This window comes from Pinus tabuliformis, chromosome 6 (assembly GCF_031772625.1).
Source record: "Pinus tabuliformis cultivar Carrire ecotype Pingquan chromosome 6, CPIR1, whole genome shotgun sequence".
Lineage (NCBI taxonomy): Eukaryota > Viridiplantae > Streptophyta > Pinopsida > Pinales > Pinaceae > Pinus > Pinus tabuliformis.
The window spans coordinates 663500056-663517766 of NC_142292.1; the positions used below are offsets into that span (position 1 = coordinate 663500056).

Sequence of the window (17711 nt, forward strand, 5' to 3'; positions counted from 1 at the left end):
TCAGGAAGAAGGACAAGTCGAAGAAGCAGGACCAGCAGGCAGCGTCAACTGAGATCGACAAGTTGTCCTCCAGGTTGGAGGAAGACTTTGCGATGTTGGCAACCATACCTCTTGGAGTGAGGTGGGGTGACTTAGAGTTGTAGCCCCAGAAAGCTACAAAGATTAGGCAGGGTCCTTGAGGAGTCCATCTCATAGATCATTACCTGGCTACGGGGGTCCATAGTATTTAGTAGCAGGATGAATCAGTGGCAGTTGATGCAGTCAGTACCAGAGTGATAGTTGCAGACTAGTAGCAGTCAGATGCTAAGGAGCGTAGTGCAGTGTTGACAACAGAGCAAGTGGCTCAGTGCAGAGTTGGCAGCAGCGCAGATTCTTCAGTGATAGTGCAATGCTAGTAGCAGTAGAGACTCGGGAGACAAATGCATCATACTTAACACAGTTGATTCAGTATTTTGGATGCTTTTCAATTGCAGTAGTTGAAGTTGCAGCAACAACAGATGAGAGGGTGTTGCAGTGCAGATGCATTGATGGCAGCAGTTCAACAGCACAGATGCAGCATCAGAGTTGCACAGTAGTTGGTTGGCAGTAGCAGTCAGACATCGGCAGCATGATAGAGATTATACAGAGACAGGGTGTTGTGGCAGGATGTGCAGCACTAGAGAGAGAACACAGTCCTCGCTAAGAGGGAGTGTTAGTTTCTGTAGCATTGAATGTGTTCTAGCCACAAAATTTGGTGGAGAGGCTAGAATACATGAGATCTCCAAAACCTAGAAATTGTTTCTGGAAATTCCACCTAGAAATGGCTTAATTAAATTATTAACCAATTTTTAAATATTTCCTAAGTCTAAACTTAGGGAATATGGTTAATTAATCAGAATTAATTAAGTAAAGGTGAGAATCATCTAGAAACTCACATGGATCGACTTCAAGATGATCCTAGCCATTGATTAAGATTTAATCTTAGTCGTTGGTGTCCCAACAAAGGATTATAAGAAGTCGATGGGCACTTGGAGAAAACACTTCTGCAGTTCAATTTTCTTGGCAGATCAATTTCCAGAGAGTAGCAGCAGTTGCCGGAGAGCCAAAGATCAAAGCATGGTCAGTGAGGGGTAGAGACAGTGATCCGGAGGAAGTTTTCCAGATATAAAGAGACAGCAGCAAGGAGGTCGAGTTATTCCCAGTGACGCAGTGCAGAGGACTGCGCAACTGCTTTAGAAGCAATTTGATTTTGCTGGAGAGAAATTTGTTTTCAGTTCTAGAGGTCGGGCAGAGGGTCCAGAGTGTCGAAGAAGAGATTTCCTCAACAGAGACAGGCAAAACAACTTCATCAGAGGCATTTTAGAGGCTAGACGTCATAGGGTATGCGCAGAGCAGCACAGAGGCTGACGCAGAGGCTCCAGGAGGACGAGTTTTTGAAGAGAATTCGTGTTAGGGTTGCTTGTGGAAGAAGGGTAATTTCCCTTAAATAATTTTGGCCAAATTTACTTCTTGTTTGAATTGTCAGTCGGGCATCCATAGATTGTACTCAGATTTCACTTTGCATAATAAAATAACCCTCATCTACTGCACTGGTTTTCTCGCATTGGGTTTTTCCAGGGACATTTGTCCAAAATTAACGGTGTTAATTTTTGTGTGTGCTACCATTTCTCAGTTCCAGCGCTATTTTATTTCCGTAGTATTTTATTTGTGAAGGTTGCAGTGTGATTTATTTGATATTTGTCGTAGCAGATAAATTGTTAAAATAATTAACAATTAGAAAAATAAATTCCAGTTGTTGCAATAGGATTCCAATTTTGGAATTTTCACACTTTTGTCCAAAAATAATTGTGTCAAATTTTATGTGTGTTAGCATTTCTCAGTTTCCAGCGCTATTATTTTCCGCAGTATTTTTGTGAAGATCACAGTGTGTTTATTTCATTGTTGTCATAGCAATAAACTACTAGTTTAATTAACAGTTAGAAGAAATAATACCAGTTGTTGCAACAGGATTTCAAACTTGAAATTTTCACAGAGCGTGATTGATCAGATAGGGAAGCTCAAAAGCAAAAGTAGAAATTCATTGTTCAAAGGGAGCAGTAGGATGAATTTTTGGAGGTTGCGCAAAGCCTAAGCCAAGAAGAGCGAATTGTTGGGCAAATCGACTTTTCAGTGCAGGTTGGTAAAAAAATTCGACTTGCCAGAGTCAAAGATTCCAGCAGGCAAAGGGAGCAGCAGCTCAGATTTTCACTGAGCAGATTTCTTGTCTGGGTACAATGGGTTTTGTTGCAATTTGCTAAAGCAAAATCTGTGTCAGGTGGAAGAGAAAAGCGCACACAAAGGGATAATTTCTCTCAAGGGACTTCAAGTTTTAGAGGTCTGATTTTTCCTGTAGCAGATTGGCAGACGTTGTGAGCAGATTTTCTCACTCCAGCAAGGAGTGCGTATAGCAAATCCAACAACCAAGCAAAGGGAAAGAGGGAGTTTTCGACCAGATTCTAGATGACCACATTGGGCTCAAAGATCAAGACAGATTGGATGGTGCTTCCAACTATGTTATTTGGAAGGCCAGAATGTCCTTTCTCCTTGATGAGCATGGTCTAAAGACCTATGTAGAAAATGTGGTAGTAGTACCCCAGGATGCGGATCAACAGAAGGAGTATAAAAAGGAAATGGCAAAGGCAAAGTGGATGATCTTGGATGGATTTCGAGATCATATAGTCTCACATGTAGCTAGCAAGAATACTACCAAGGAGATGTGGGATGCTCTCTCCACGCTATACCAGAGTTCTTCCGAGCAACGAAAGATGTTTCTCCATGAGAAGTTGAGAAGCATTAGGATGCAGAAGGGTGAGCACATAGATCACTTCCTCACTAGGATTCAGGAGGTCCGAGATCAACTAACAATCATTGTGGAGGCGCCCCAACCGACAGAGCTTGTACAGTTAGCACTGAACAACGTCTCGGAGGAGTCAAGACTAGTAAGTGTTTGTCCAAAGTATATTGGGCAAAGACACTTTGCCTGGATGGGACAAGATGTGGGTTGATCTACAGTGGGGGGAGTTGAAGCGAGCTCTAGTAAAGGTCACCATCAGCGGCAGCAACAGCAAGGTCATGAAGAGTGAGAAGGAAGAGGAGAATGTGGCCCTAGCATCCAAAGGTCCAAAGGTCCCAATCAAGGGCAGGGAGAGAAGAAGAAGAAGAAGGACCTGTCAAAGGTCAAGTGCTTCAGATGTGGTGAGCTTGGCCACTACAATACATAGTGTCCTCTCAGGAAGAAGGAGAAGCAAGACTAGGCGGCAGCGTCTGCTAAGATAGACAAGTTGTCCTCCAGGCTGGAGGAAGAGTTTGTTGTTTGTAGCTATACCTCCAGGAAAGAGGTGGGGCGACATGGAGTTGTAGTCCCAGAGTTGCAGAGATTGGGCAAGGTCCATTGAGGTGTCCTCCTCATGGATCATTACCTGGCTAAGGGGGCCCACAATATTTAGTAGCAGGATGGATCAGTGTCATTGATGCAGTCAGATTCTTGAGTGACAGTTGCAAACTAGTAGTAGTCAGGTGCTGAGAAGCGCAGTGCAGTGTTGACAGCATAGCAGGAGGCTCAGTAGCAGCGTCAGCAGCAATGCAGATTCTTCAGTGGACAGTGCAGTAGCTAGTAGCAGTCAGGACTCAGGAGACAGATGCAGCAAACAGTTGATTTAGTATTTTAGATGCTTCTCAGTTGCAGTTGCAACAGCGACAAATGAGAGGGAGTTGCAGTGCAGATGCAAAGTTGGAAGCAGTATGGCAATGTCAACAGCAGCACAGATGCAACATCAGAGTTGTGCAGTGGTTGGTGGGCAATGGCCAGACATCAGCAGCGTGACAGAGGGGTGATACAAAGACAGGGTGTTGTAGCAGCAATGGTGCAGCACTAGAACACCTTCCTCGCTAAGAGGGAGTGTTAGTTTTCGTACCATCGAAGGTGTTCTAGTCTCAAAACTTTGTGGAGAGGCTAAAACACATGAGCTCTCCATAACCCATAAATTGTTTCTGTAAATTCCACCTAGAAGTGTCTCAATTAGATTATTAGCCTATTTTTAAATATTTTCGTAGGAAAAGGGGTTAATTAGTCAGAATTAATTGAGATAAGGTGTGAATCATCTAGAAACTCACACGGATTGACTGGAAAATCATTTAGGCCCTCAATTAAGTTTTAATCTTAGTCGTTGGAGGTCCAACAAAAGATTATAAGAAGTTGATGGGTAGATGGAGAACACACTTGTGGAGACACAGACATCGATTTCCTTGGGTAGTTCGATTTTCCAAAGGCAGCAACCGGAAGAGTTCGAGCCATAAGGAAGCAGAGACAGAGAGGGGTAGGGACAGTGAAGCCGAAGGAATATTTCCAGATTTGGTGAGTGTGTTTGTACAGAGGTCGAAATTTCTCCAAGAAGCTGCACAGAGGTAGGACAAAAGCTTCAAAGGGCAATTCGATTTGCTGAAGGAAAAAGACGTTTTCAGTTCCAAAGGTCAAGCAGAGGTTCCAGAGAGTCGGAGAAGAATTTTCTCAGTCAATAGCAAGCAGGACGGCTTGATTTTCAGTTGTTCCGATCAGAGCGAGTGCAAACAGCACGAGTGCGGGCTAACCATGTAGAAGATTGTGCCAGTGTGACGCAGAAGTTGCGCAAGGCTAAGGGGGTAGCTTGATTTTCAGTGGCAGTCAAGTGCCAAGATTGCTCAGAGTGAGGGTAATTTCCCTCAAGATATTTTCGCCAGTATTTTCTCTGCAAGATAGCCAGTATTCAGCATCCAGATTGTACTCAGATAAATTCACTGTTGCTTAATAATATAAAACCCTCAACTATTGCACCGATTTTCCCAAGTTGGGTTTTTCCGGGGCTTTTGTCCAAAAATAATTGTGTCAAATTTTATGTGTGTGTGCTAGCATTTCTCAGTTTCCAACGTTTTTATTTTCTGCAATATTTTTGTGAAGATTGCAGTGTGTTTATTTCATTGTTGCCGTAGCAATAAACTGCTAATTTAATTAACAATTAGAAGAAATAATACCAGTTACTGCAATAGGATTTCAGACTTGAAATTTTCACAACACCTAGGTGCAAAAATGCTATTAAATGCAGATTTATACCAAACAATAACCCTAGCTACCTTGAAATATAAAGAAAAGAGGAAGACTTAGGTTGATCGACAAACCAAGTTTAGTGTATTCAATAAATAGGGCAATGGAGTCAATTAAGTCGAAGTCAATATGGAAGGAACTTGGATAGAGAGGGTGGAGGACCATTCACTTCACTTAGAAACCCTAGCAACTTTCTTCTTAGGAGATTTAAGGTCAAAGGATGCAAGAAAACTAGTTCCTTTGATAAATTCTTGAATACAAATATTGCATAAATACATAGAAACAAGAGTTCAAAATTGATGTTGCACATTTTAATATGCATGAGACAAACCCTAATTTCAGAAATTTCATGAAAAATGGGAGGAAAATAGCATTAAACTTACACCATTCAAGTAAGAATGACTTCATTAACCCACAAGGAAGCCTTTCCATGCAAAACATATCCTCCCCAAGGCAATTCGCACCTTGCTTAGCTATTACATCCAAGAGAAAGAGAAGAAAAACTAGTGTGCACTCCTTCAAGAGAAGAATGATGAGTGTGTGTGACAATGATCCAAAGGAAAATGACTCCCCTCTATTTATGAGGGTAACCAAGTCACTTTTCCTTAATTTATAATGAAAAGCCCTAAAAAGTTTGCTTAAAGTGCTCAACAAGGCTAATAGGTCACAAGCCAACCTAAAGATAGCTTTCCAAAATGATAAATTATAACAAATGACATAAATTTTCCACATGTGTGGGAAAATTAGCTCTCCAATATGACATCATCCTCCATAAATGAGCATCCCCATCAAGCAAAGTGACAAAGTGGGTCTGGGAGTGCTCCTCACTCCAAGGGAAGTCATCAAAGCAAATGGGTGCATCTCCAAGTAACACCTCCCTATCCAAGACATTATCATCAAGAAGCCCCACATCACCTTCCTAAGGCATGAATGGGTGACGTGGAAACCTAGGACATGTTGTTAGCATCCAAAGGGAGTGTGCCTCAAGTGTCTCAAGTGATCTCCATCCTCATCTAGGCTCTCGAACAAGGCAACTTCCCTTAAGTAGGTATAAGGCTAGCCCGAGGGCACCATGGGTACTCTAGGGCACATCATCAATCAAGATAACACCCTAACTTCTTGGCTCAGCATTTCAACATCTAGAGGTGTAGAAGGGGCCATACATCCATGTGGAGGCTCCTCAAGGTCCAACGCTAATCTCTAGAGGGGAAACATTAGGGCCACAATGTCATAAGTGCTCTAACAGCTAGAGTAGACATCCTCTTCAATGTGCTAGAAAGGTGTCAAATTGTCCCTCAAGGGACATCAAATGTATTTGTAAGAAACCACCTAAAATATACCCTCAAGATCAAGTGAGATCAACATCATTAGGTAAAGAGACCATTAAAGTATCATAGTGGACCATATTCGATGTTAAGGGCTCTAAAATACTTCACAGAAACCTTGCCTTCAAGGTATTTCTAGTTGATGATTTGTAAGCAAGTTACCACAATTGTGTTAGGATGATTATGCAATTAACTCTATTAGGTGTTTCCAACTCCCAAGGGGAGAGACAGTTCCTAGGAAGGCCCATCAATCCATAAATGCATGTGATACATGTGGTCATGGAATGGGAAAGTCTTCAAGGAAGATGCCACAACCATGGTGCCAGCTGAAGGAGGTCCAACATCTTGAGTGTAATGATGCTAAGACGGAGCAATTGTGGGGGCCTAAGTTACCCCTTTCCTCGGCTTGCTTTTTCCACCCCTCTGGTGCACCCTTTACTTCAATGATTTTCTGTTCTTTCTTGCATAGCTTGGGTGACCAACTTGCTTTATGATTTTCCAATACCCCTTAAAGGTGTAGCAATTTATCGCGCACCAAGGTTGGGACATTCATAAGACTTAGATAAAGCATGAAATGTTTAGGAATTGGGTAATGGCTAATGAGGGGGGTAGAGCTTAGGCTAAGCTTTTGTCCACATGCTTATTATTAGTCCCAGTCATCTTCTGCATTTATTACTTTCATTCACTTGTGCCTCTATATGCTTTTATCTTTCTTTTAGCTACATCAACCTCTTAGGGCAAAGTTTCTGAGCCTTGACTCAAAGATGTGGATGATGAAGGAGGCCAAAACCAATGACCAATGGCAATCATCCCAAAGAATGGAAATGACTACAAGGGACATATGGAAAGTGATAAATATGGCTTAACTTGGGCAAACTATATCAATCAGTGACTCCTATTCGTGCCACTCCTGAACAAAGGAAAGTAAAGGCCTTAGGGGAGGTCACATTGGACTAGGGACAAAGGATAACCTCCTATGTAAAAGTGAAGAAGGGTACAATCAAGAGCGGTCAATCATCCAACTTAACCTGTGATCCATATTACAATGCCCTTAACATTAAACGAAAGCACATGATTACAAAAAGGGTTAGTGTACCTTCTGATAGATAACCCATCTTCCTTCAAGAAGTATGCTAGATGGAAGAGAGCATTGACCAGAATATAGGTGGAGAGCTCTTAAGTAAAGCTATCTGTGGATCATCATAGGGCTGCTGGCTGGTTGGTTGATCAATCATCAAAGGGAGAAATTCTTTCTCCTATGGGTTACCCACTCTTAGTGGGTAATAGTCCCTAGAGGATCAAGGTAGATAAGATAAGATAATTTTATTAATGTCCAACAAATGACCATAAAAGTAGGTCAATGAGACTGAAGGGTACATCCGGTATAAATACAATGTGGGAGTGCAAACGCAACTCGTTGAAAATGCCAAAGCTAGCTGAAATTAAGAAGACAACAATAATAGGACAGTATCAAAAACATGTATATAACTGGATCAAAGGCCCCAGTGGCGTAGAGGCAAATGGTGAAACGCTGCTTGTCCTTTGAATGTTCTCACTCATTTATTCATAATGCTTTCTTTTAAAGTTTCCATAAATTTTTTGAATCATGGTTTGGAATCTTTAAAAGATATTTTTTTATTAAAATTTAAATCTTTTATGCACTTTTTTAGTAAACCAAGTGAACAGATCAATCCAAGTCCATGTTGACCCTCAACGGATTCCAGGTCCAAGTTTCAAAACATTGGCGTGAAAGAGAACAATATAGTTATTAAGAGGTGCATTAGAATTAATGCTAACTTTGCATACCGGTTACTATGTTAAGAGCACCATAGCAACATCGAAAACACCTTATGTTGAACATAAAAACCAGAAAAATAGTAGAGTAATCTAGTGCATGCAATCTTGATGAAATGAGATATGCACACAGTTCACATGAACTGCAATTAATTAGAAATTAGGATAAGGTTGTACAATGATATGCAGTAGAAATAAGTATAACTTTTGTTTATTTTCGGCATTTTTTTGGCACTGTATTATTTGAGTGTTTCTGATCTAGAGACCTAATTTTTTTGTCAGGTAGTTTATCTTTAGCTAGATTCATAAAAAGCCAACTATCCATTTTTGTCTTCAGTCCCCATTCATATCACAAATTTTGCATTATAAATCTAACAAATATTGCAAAGGAATTGAGACAATTTAGACTGGAAAACATTCGTGGTATGTGCTATATATATTTCATCGATTGCTTATTTTATCTTTAACAGCTCTTACTGGTCGAAGCCACAATTTCCAATGACTGTTTAGATTCCATAGTTGAAAATAAGGCCATAATTTTCAGTCCATATGAGGACTCTTTGGCAGTTGAATATATGTCGGACAGTCGGTAAAAACCATTTTCCAAGCGTTGGACACGACATTCTTTCTTAGTGAACAAAGCATAATTTTCAATGTGCACAAAGTAAAAACACAGTATGAATAAGAATCATAAACCCAGTAAGCAACCAGAAATGGTGTGTGTTTACACGCAGAACTACTAGGTTGCTTCCTAATAGCAAGCAATATTTACTGTAATGTGAAACAAAGATCGTATTTAATTCCTAGCTTCGAAAATGGTTAAATATGTAGACCAAGATAGTATAATAACGCGGTATATACAGTCCCATTTACTTTCAATTAAACAGGGTAAGTAAATTTAAGGTTTAGATAACCTACAGGGGCTTCTGATTGCCGCAGTGCACACATGTCCCTTCTACTCTCTTGTTCCTTAGAACCCACAACCACTAGGTAACATTGAGGCCTATGTTGGATGTGAACATCTTACTATCAAGGCCACAGATAGGCAACTTCACTAGGCATCCATGAGCCCAGACATATCTAGTCTAGGTTGGCTAGTTTAGCTGAGCTTTCATCTTTGGACATGACAAGTAATGGATTTAAGTTTTAACCAATATTTGATTTACCCAGCTGCTCTATAACAAGTAATGAAATGCCCATTTTATCCTGAACCCTGTCAAAGGCAAACCAAAGAAAAGCAAAATATAAAGATGGAATAAAAACCTTAATTTATATATACACGAAGCACCCTGTTTGCAGATGGTACAGCCCTTCAATGGAGATGGGTTTTACTATGACTCAATAGGATGTAACTAGTAGACCTTTCCTACCGAGTCCAATTTATTCAAGTAGAGGACATCAAAACATATAACCAGAAGCTCAGAAAACAATTCAAATTAGTAATCTGTCATTAGTAAACTAAGCAGACTTAAAAATACTAGTTATCAAACTATCAATTCCAAGTGTGTCATGTAAAGCCGATACCGCATAAATTGAATGCTGCAATGTTCTTCTATCAGCTAAACATCAAATACATTGTATTCTGCAATGTAGATTGTGTTTTGCGATAATGTTGACAGCCATATACTCTGCTCTGTTTATAAGAACAACACCACATGAAATTCTGAGATTATCAATTCATTCAATGGAACTCCATATTAGAGACGAAGAATATACGAACCTTGCTGCAGCATCAATCATACTCGGCGAGAAAGAGAAGGAATCATTTCTTCATCCTGCCCGACAGACAGCTTCGGTAAAATAGAACCACACACATTTCAGTAGGAACTTTCAATTGGAGATAAGAAACGGGCTTAATAAATCCTTATCCTATCGGTGCAGAATATCACAATTTATCTGACTAAACTAAGTATCCTCAAATGTTTCATTAGCGTACCTTGATTTTCCAAGAGTTTTTCGAGCCGCTTATTATCATGATGCGGTGAAGCGCCACATGGCCTCAGCCCTCGAGAACAGTTCACTTAGAAGGGAAATTTTAATTTTGGTAAAGTCCAAATAATTAAACTTGTGTAACGTTAATAGCGAACTTTTTTGTATGAGCCAAAATATCACAAAACAACGAATTTCTTACTTTATAACAACATAATCAACAGAATTTCTTACTCTATAACAACATAATCAACAGAATTTCTTAGTCTATAACAACATAATCAATAATCAATAGGAAAAAAGAAATAAATAAATAAATTATTTTAACATCCACGAGGCTAAAAATAATCTATAGGACAGATTGCTTCTTCATCTGCTTGATGTATTCAGCCTTTTTTCAGTGAAGCTTCACAATAAATGTTCCCCACTTTTCGACAAACCCCTCGCTAAATAGATTATCCCAAGAGCTAGTTGCCAGCATACTTGCATAACTTTCCATGTTGTCTTTGAAGGCCTCACATTCTAAAATGAAATGTTTTTCTGTTTCCACTTTTCCGGAAGAACAAAAAATACATACCCTTTCCTCCCACACTTCCTTTGGCCTTTTCCAGTGCCCTGTTTCACAACGGAGTTGATGAGAATTAGTCCTTAACTGAGCAATAAGAATTTTGGCTCTCCAAGGGATATCTTTATTGCTGGTATGTTTAGATGGGCAACGCCATCTTTGCGCTCTTGAATTTCCCAACCTCTCTACTGGATAGGATAGATTGATTGGATCAGGGATATTGGTAGAGGAGGCGTAGCGCTCCCGACAAGTCAAATAAAGAAATCTATTAAGTAACACCCACCCCAATAACTCACTCCTTTCCTTCCCTCCCCACAAGCTAGAGAGATTGAGACAGGTTAGAAAGAGGTTGAAAGAAAGAAAGAACCGCTTACCTAATATTAGCTCAAAGGCTTGTGCAAAGAAATGATAACAATTGTTTGCAGGCCATTCCTGGCTCAGCTCTGATAATGCTATTCCGGGAGGAGTCGGCAAGCTACGCATCCTAGTAGCAAACGTCGGAGACCTACCTCGCGTAGAAGTACTTTGGGCGGCGTTTTTTGGCCTCTATGTATGCTTTTGGTTGATGATTATGAGTGGGATTTAACACTTCAATATAGTAATTTTTCTTTCTTCCTAACTCCTTATCCCAAGTACGTTTGTGGAATTTTTCCATAACAAAAGCTTTTATCTCTTTGTTGTTTATGGGACATGCGTTCAAGCAAATACCCCATTTACTAAACCATTTGCTATTTTGTTGCGTCCAAGTTTTTTTGCTCTTGCACAATCTATCATTAAAGACAACCGTAGGTCATCTATGCTCTTCCATTTGCTCAAATTTTTTTAAATACCTTATGACTTGCACTATAGCAATCACTTCAATAGGAGCAGTCCTTGTTTCACTTAACAAGATATCATAAAAAACTACACTTTTAATCTTAAATTTGTTTGTAACCAAACGCTTCTGAATTTTCTCAATTTGTCTCCACTGCATGTCAGAGGTACTGCTAGCCCACAGTTCACAACCATAGAGAATCATCGAAATCACTAGAAGCCCAAAAAGAGTTTGAGTGGTCTTCCAGTCCCATAACTCTGCCTCTCTACACCTATTTTGAAAAGCATAAAATGCTTTCCAACCCCCAAAGTTCTTTTCTTTCTACAACCATTCCAGCTTAGATTTTTGTTGAAGTCAATTCTAAGGTATTTGTAATCCGCAACTTCTTCCAGAATGTTGCCTTCAAAGTAGAACTTATGTTGGTTATGTTTCCTTTTCTTAAAGAAGACCATTGCTTTTGTTTTGCTGATATTGACTTGCATCCCCACACTTCTACAAAAATGCTCAAGGGATAGTAAGTGCTCTTGCAAACCAAGAGCTAATTAGCAATCAGAATAACGTCATTTGCATACAAAAGAAGTCTTATAACAAACTTGCACAAATAGATACCATCACCCCCTTGCGAATTTAACCACTCCTCAAGCTTGTCGATATATAAACCAAAAAGGGTAGGAGACAGTGGGCAACCTTGCTTGACCCCGATATCACTTCTAAAACTTTCAGAAATGCCTGCTGAAGTTCTAATTTTGACTTTCATCTCTTCATACAGCCTATGCACAGCAGCTGCTCTCAAATGTTTAGGAACCCCAAGTTCCTCCATTCTCTACCAAAGTTTATCCCTAGGAACTGATTCAAACGCTTTTCTGAAATCAACAAAGCAACAAAAGACTTCTTCCTTTTTCTCCCAAACTTTTTCAATGGTGTGCCTTAAAGTTATGCAATGATCAATCGTGGAATGTTTAGGTCTAAAGCCTGCTTGCCCTTTAGCATGCTTATCTCTTTCTTCTACCCACTTGCTAATTTTGTTTTCTAGCATGCTTCCAAATAGCTTTGTAAACAAAGGGTTTATCATGATGGTCCTATAATTGGAGGGATTATTGACGTCACCGCTCTTGAAAAGAGGTATTGCCAAACTAGTTGTCCAATCTGTGGGGAGCCCTTGTTGTGTGATGTTGCTAAAGATTTTTGTAATGTGAGGTGCAAGAATTTATGAGCCCCACTTTAGATATTCTGCTTGGAGTTCAGCTAAGTCTTTGGCTTTTCCAACACCCAACTTCTTGATACCCATCTCTACCTCTTGTACCGTGAAGAGTTCAGTATCAGTGTTGACCAAGGGGGGAGGGTCAACCTTGGGAACCTGCTCATAGAGTTTTCTTGCATAGTCAAACCATTTAGAAGCTGTAATAGTATTTCCAATTTGTATCATTTTCAGTTGGAGCTCCTTCCAAAATAATTTGGGATTATTTTTCCCAAGGAAGATTAGTTCTTCCCTCCTTGAAACCATGAAATCAGCCTTTTTCTTGCTTAATAACTACTTGTAAGATTTGAGCTTTATGTTATCCTTACTTGACTCTTTCCACATTCTCCTTGCCTTTTTGCATTCCTCATCAAACCAAGCATTAACCGGGAAGCAATTTGTTTCAGACTTCTTAATTTTTGTTCTTTTTCACTTTGCAAGTGCGCATTGAATTAAATGTGTTAATTCATGACTATGAAGGTTGTGAATCGTAATTTTCTCCTTCTCAAAGAGCCTCTCTAGCGTCATTTTGAAGGTGTTACAATTTTCTAGGGTCAAAAGAATTCTGCCCTATGGGAGATTTTGTTGGACATGCTGAATTTTTTACTCTAATTGGTTCTTTCCAATCCAAGAGAAACATAAATAAATTGGCTTGTGATCTGATTTCAAATCCCACAGCTGATCTCCAACCAAAACTTCTTCCATTTTCTCACACAAAACATGCGAGCAAATTACATAATCTACCACACTTGCTCCATTGTAAGTATTGCAAGTGAAATTACCAGACTTTGCCCATCTAGTCAAGCCACTACAAATGACTAAATCAAAGGCCCCACATAGAGTAAGCAATTGTTCACCAAAGAGATTGCAGCCCTTGTCCTCTGAAATTATTTCCCACTAATGATTACTTTCTTCTGTAAGCCAAATAGGGTCACAATCATCTTTACAACAAAGAATGCTAGCTTGCTCACTTGCAATCCTAGCATTGAAATCACCCACTATAAGGACTTCACCTAGCTGCGAATATGTTGCAATATCCGCTTTTAAAACTGCAAATGGATCTTTGTGGTTAAGCCCTCTATCTTTATAGATTTTTGAAACGTTTCCATTTTATGATATTTTAAACCAAATGAATTGCTTATTTGAGTCTTCTTTTTCTAACTGAATGAGACGACCTTCTTTCTCCCTTACTAAAACCATGATACCCCCATGCCCTTCCATTCCCTGCTGCCTTGTTCCACATTGCCATCTTCCAGTATCCTTCAAACAAAGGTGTCTTGCACCCTTCATGCTCATGTGTTTATATGAGGCAAATTATGTCTCTATTTTCCGCAATAGGCCCTAACCTAGGTCCTCGTCTCCATGGGTAACCTCTGCAGTTCCAACAAGCTAATCTTAAGGAAACCTGGGTATGACTTGATTGCTATTTATTTTGGCATGCAAGACTCACATTTGAGTCTTTGTCCATGTTTTCCCATACCAACCTTGTTTTCTGATTTCTTGTTGAAGAGTTTGTTGCCTCTTCTTTATTACCATCTTGTTGCTTTGTTCTGGAAGGGGGTCCAAATTGCGTTATCACAGCTTTGTCTTTATAAATCCATGCTCTCTTTCCTTCATCTCTCGCTGCCCTAACCTTCAAAATTTCCTCCCTTCTTTCCTCCTGTTGTTTTACAGTTAAATCTTCTTCTAGGAAAAAACGAGAACCCCTCAAGAAATGTTTCTTGCTTAGAATAATATATTTATCACACAAGCTAGACATAATGACTTTTATGGGCTTGGCTCTCTCCCCGTTAAACTTACCCACCCTCCATGCTTGGCATATTTGTCCTTCCCATAACAACTTGTCTTTCAAGAAGTCTCTTGCAAGGTCAAGAGTACATTCATTTTTTCCATAGTCTTTCACCCCTTTAATAATTATGTTTGCTGCCCTATTTTGTCTTTCCTTGCCTTCACTATCTTGCATGTTGTCAACCTGAATATTTGTTTATCCTTCCTTATTAGCAGAATTGCTAATAACTTGAGCCCAAGTTTTGGAAGCTTTGGTGGAATCTCCTTTTGTTTCTTCTCTTGCGTTCTCTTCATGGTTGTTTATTTGGGCAATCATTTTCCCTTTATCCTGGGATGATTTCACATTCACCGCCTCTGTACTTTCTACTACAGATTTCTTTATGTTTTGCACATCTGCCTTCATGCATTGCCATTCTGTCTTCCCTATCAGGAGAGCTTCCTGTAACAATGCCACTTGTTCTTTTAAAATTTTATTACTTTATGCTAATGCCTTGTTCTCAGCCATTATTATATGAATTTTATGATCTCTTTCTTGCCCTTAAGCTTCTGAAACCTCCAACCTTTGTTTTGCATTTAACAATTCTTTCACATAAAGATCAGATGACCAGGTGAGAGGTGTGGATGTGGGACTATATAAGGCATAATCATCAACGACTTTTCCTTTGGACTTCTTGTTTCCACGTGCTTGTGGAGGAGACTTGTTTGAGTGCTTTTTGTGAAGGGCTCGATTACTTTTCTTTTTAGACCATTTCTTCCTTGTTTGCTCCCATTTTAGACAGGCTATTCTTCGTTTTAAAATGCCCCGATATTGTTTGGCATTGACCCAAACCCACTTCCTAGCTTTGGCAGATGAGGCAATTTTCACTTGTCCTAAATCATTCGTTTCCACATGTTCTGAAATTTTTCGTTCCTTTGTCATGTTTGAATGCATTTGTTGCTGCTTGCTTACTGCTCGATACCTCTGCTCTCACACTGTTTACTGCTCTCGCTACTACCCACACTACTCACACTGCTCTTCTCATACTGTTGACCACACTGCTCACCACGCTGCTCTGCTCAAACGGCACACGATTGGTGCAAATCTAGAAGTTTCCTTTGCTAAGATAGATATCCACTTATATCCAACAAAAGCGTGTCTTTCTCCAACCCTCATGCAGTGGTTCACGTCTCCAGTTAAGTTATTATTGAGTGGTTTTTTAGACAGTGAGGTCTGGTAAAAGTTATTAAATATCAATCAATCATCGTAAATGACCTTATTGTAATTTCTAAATTTGTTCTTGGTTTACAAGAGCACTTATTTTCCCTTGAGTATTTTTGTAGAAGGGTGGGAATGCAAGTTAATATTAACAAAAGGAAAGTAGTGGTTTTCTCTAACAAAAGAAAGCATAACCAACAAAAGTTCTACTTTGAAGGCAACATTCTGGAATAAGTTGCGGATTACAACTACTTCAGAATTGACTTCAACATAAATCTAAGTTGGGATGGTTGTAGAAATTAAAGAACTTTGGGGGGCTGGAAATCATTTTATGCTTTTCAAAATAGGGGTAGAGAAGCAGAGTTATGGGACTTGAAAACCACTCTAACTCTTTTTGGGATTTTAGTGATTTTGGTGATTCTTGGTTGTGAACTGTGGGCCAGCAGTGCTGTAGTGGAAACAAATTGAGAAAATTCAAAAGTGTTTGATTACAAACAAATTCAAAATTAAAAGTGCTATCTTCTTAAGTGAAACAGGGGTTGCTCCTATTAAAGCAATTACTATGGTGCGAGCCATAAGGTATTTAAAAAAATTGAACAAATGGAAGAGGGAAGATGGCCTAAGGTTGTGTTTAATGACATATTATGCAAAAGGAAAAAGACTTGGATGCGAAAAAATAACAAATGGTTTAGTAAATGGGGTATTTGCTTGAGCATGTGTCCTACAAACAGTAAAGAGATAAAAACTTTTGTTATGAATAAGTTCCACAAACGTACTTGGGAAAAGGAGCTAGGGAGAAAGAAGAAGTATTATATTGAAGAGTTTAATCCCACTCATAATCATCAACAAAAAGTGTACATAGGGGTCAATATTTCTTGGAGAGCCAAAATTATTATTGCAATTAAGGACTAATTCTCATCAACTTTGTTGTGAAACAGGGCACTGGAAAAGGCCAAAAGAAGTGTGGGAGGAAAGAGTATGTATTTTTTGCTCTTCCAGAAAATTGGAAACAGAAAAACATTTCATTTTAGAATGTGAGGCCTTCAAAGACAACAGGGAAAGTTATGCAGATATTCTCGTAGCTAGCTCTTGGGATAATCTATTTAGCGAGGGGTTTGTCGAGAAGTTGGGAGCATTTATTGTGAGACTTTACAAGAAAAGGGACGAATACAAGAACCAGATGGAGAAGCAATCTATCCCATAAGCTATCTTTAGCCTTGTGAACGTTAAAATAATTTCATTACATTTCGCATGAGACCAAGGCCCCTGTAATTGTGAGGAAACACATTAGCAAAAAAAATTAGAGTGAGGAAATCTCAACCACATTGTTTGGTCTAAAATGCAGATGCAAATTAGAGTTCAATTAATGTCAACCCAGGAAGGTAAACTTAGAAGTACCACCTATAGGTCTAGAAAGATTTCTAATTTGTTTGAGATCTATTGGTTCTCTTACAAGAACACATTTGACAAGATCTCTTCCAATAACTAAACAAACTAGAGAGATTCCTAATTTGTCAGAGATCTTAAGGTTCCCTTACAAGAACACATGAATTTTAAGATTTCATCCAACAACTAAACAAACTAGAGAGATTCCTAATTTGTCAGAGATCTTATGGTTCCCTTACAAGAACACATGAATTTTAAGATTTCTTCCAACAATTAGAATATCTAACAAGAACTTAAAAGCTGAAATGAAATAAAAACATAAATTAAATTATACCTAAAATAAGCATGCAAGTGAGGCCATGGGGGCCCTCCATAACTCCACAAGCACACCACTTCAAAGGAGACTCAAATGTAGAAGCAACAAAATCAAAGTATGATTCTTTATTTCAAAATCTCCATCATGATGTACAAACCAACTTTAAGATTACAAATGGAACTCTAAGATTACAAATGAAGATTCTAAGATTACAAATGAAGGAGATTGTACTCCTATTTATACAATGGGATGAGATAACAAACTCAT

At 39.1% G+C, this 17711-nt stretch overlaps 1 protein-coding gene across 2 annotated transcripts in view; it reads right to left on the bottom strand.

Moving 5' to 3' along the window:
• The window catches only part of LOC149260350 (polyprotein of EF-Ts, chloroplastic-like), a 230752-nt gene extending 220652 nt beyond the window's left edge, over nucleotides 1–10100 (bottom strand). Inside the window, exon 1 of one of the 2 annotated variants that reach the window (XM_089420355.1) lies at nucleotides 9935–10100. The gene's annotated coding sequence lies outside the window, so the exon portion shown is untranslated. Of the gene's footprint in view, nucleotides 1–9738; nucleotides 9885–9934 lie in introns of those variants that run through there. The other variant, XM_089420364.1, reaches the window with a different exon arrangement.
• Between the last annotated feature and the right edge of the window lie 7611 nt (nucleotides 10101–17711).